Genomic DNA, 2,348 nt, shown 5'->3' with positions numbered 1-2,348 from the left:
CAAACGCTATATACAAAGTGTACAAAACATTAGGAACATCTTCCTAATATTGAGTTGCACCCCCTTTTCGCCCTCAGAACAGCCTCAATTCATCAGGGCATGGCCTCTTCAAGGTGTCGAAAGCATTCCACATGGATGCTGGCCTATGTTGACTCCAATGCAGTTGTGTCAAGTTGGCTGGATGTCCTTTGGGTGGTGGACCATTCTTGATAGACATGGGAAACTGTTGCGCCTGCCACCATACCCCGTTCGAAGGGCACTTAAATCTGTCTTGCCCACAAACAATTGTCTCAAGGCTTAAAATAATTATTTAACCTGTCTCCTCCACTTCATCTACAATGATTGACGTGAATTTTAACAAGTGACATCAATAAGGGATCATAGACTGACCAGGAAAATCCAGGTGAAAGCCATGTCATGGAAAGACAGACTGAGTGTACAAATCATTAGGAATGTCAGTGTATAAGCTACTCTTACACAAATAAACAGCACACAAAGCAAGTTAAAATCTACTTTTTTTTTTTAATGTTGGTGCATTAGTCTTAAAGTTGCTAGCTAACAAATTAGAATTGGATGAAATGTGTGTGGACACAACCAGAAGTAGTGATCAGTTTTACATACATTTCCTGTACACACGGTGAAAACGGACACTTCTGACCTAAACATTTCAAAGTGTTATTGACAATAATAAAGTACCGTATAGAGAGATGTTAGAAAAACAAATGCGTCAAAAACTCTGATCTGATAAACCTAAAAACACCTTAAATATTAAATGAAATAAAGGTCAAATAAAATAAAAAAGGGTTTGGAAAATTGGCTTACTTAAATTTAGGCACTAAGTATAACCATGGAAAAAAACGTAACAATCAACCTAAGACACAACGCAAGGCTTCTTGGTTCGCTGTATCTTTTTGCCACATTCCATTGCCCGTTTCTCAAACCACCAGCAATTCCACAAAAAAAAAGACAGTTGTTAAAGCAATTGACGTAATTTTGTGACATGTCAGGCTAAATGAAAAAAATAACTAAATAAGTAGCAAACTGGGGCGAGAGAGGCACAAATACTCAGTCAAGATCAAATTGCTCTAAACTGTCAATTCATCTTTACACTCCTTACTTAGAGACTCTACCATGGTGATCCACAGACCAAATGGACACAATCACTTATGAGATCGGCTCATCTACAGTCAAGTAAGCTGCCAATACAGTCAACTAAATGTCGGTTTGCCTGCCGGTGACAAAACTAAAGTATTTATGTGTACTACTATACATGTAAAGGCATACAGAGACACTAAGCGCTATTGGTTGGTTGCATAGATTTTGGCTGTCGTTTCAAATGCACAGTAACATGGTAAATCCAAACTAAATAACCCTACATTTCAATATCGTATCACGCCAAGAGATTCAGTTTGGACTCACATGAAGAGCATTCCCAATGGTCAACATGACATGTTTTACTAGGCAGACACTAGAGAGGCGTCTGCTGCTTTGAAAGTCCTCCAGAGCAGAAACGCGTTGGTTTACACTTTGATTCATGCAGATCTAATCTACAAGGCTAAATGTTTACCACAGTACAATTAACTGCACATGAACCCCCCCCCCCCCCCCCCCCCCCCCCCCCCCACAAAAAAAATAAATATATACCCCTATCGTATATTGCATGAGTGCGACTATTTCTGTAAAAAAAAAAAGTCTCTTATAAATAAGAACTTACACATAATGGCTGGTCATTGTGAAAGAGATTGGTGACGTGAGAGTGTGTGGTTTAAAGCCACAAAGAGTTCCTAACACGAAGGCAACAATATGCTTACAAGGGAAGCTGGTAATATTACACAATGACTTCTACTTCATATCGGCTATAATTCCATTCAATTCCAAATTCACTTTGACCTGTTTGGACACTATTATGACGATTGGCTAGCTATATTTATAAAAGTAGGTATTTACATACATGTATATCTTACATGAAAAAGGCTTTATCATGCTCTGGCGATAACTAGTATTTAGTTCTTGAGGTAACAATTATCAATTCATTTATTCATAGCCAATGACTGCACAGCAAACCACCCTTGCCAGTTATACCTGTAGTTAAAAGGAACCATATGGCTTAAGATTCTGTACAAATCACTACAGTCATTCATACACACTCACACACGCAGAGCCACACACGCACGCGCACTCTAGTGGAGGCTAGTGGGAGGAGCTATAGGAGAACGGGCCCATTGTAATGTCTGGAATGGAGTCAAACGTGATTTCCATATGCTCGACGCGTTTGATACCGTTCCATTAATTCCAGTCCAGCCATTACAATGAGCTCTTCCTCCTATAGCTCCTCCCACCAGCCTCCT

General features: G+C 39.5%; 1 protein-coding gene across 2 annotated transcripts in view; it reads right to left on the bottom strand.

The window, feature by feature from the left end:
* Nucleotides 1-1,647: 1,647 nt before the first annotated feature.
* The window catches only part of LOC120059442 (oxysterol-binding protein-related protein 2-like), a 29,244-nt gene continuing 28,543 nt past the window's right edge, over nt 1,648-2,348 (bottom strand). For both annotated transcript variants that reach the window (XM_039008489.1, XM_039008490.1), the window contains exon 14: nt 1,648-2,348. This exon is cut by the window's right edge and continues 1,023 nt beyond it. The gene's annotated coding sequence lies outside the window, so the exon portion shown is untranslated.

The sequence above is a fragment of the Salvelinus namaycush genome, chromosome 14, assembly GCF_016432855.1.
Source record: "Salvelinus namaycush isolate Seneca chromosome 14, SaNama_1.0, whole genome shotgun sequence".
NCBI lineage: Eukaryota > Metazoa > Chordata > Actinopteri > Salmoniformes > Salmonidae > Salvelinus > Salvelinus namaycush.
The sequence above is the reverse complement of the archived record's forward strand: the minus strand, read 5'-3'. Positions and strand labels throughout refer to the sequence as shown.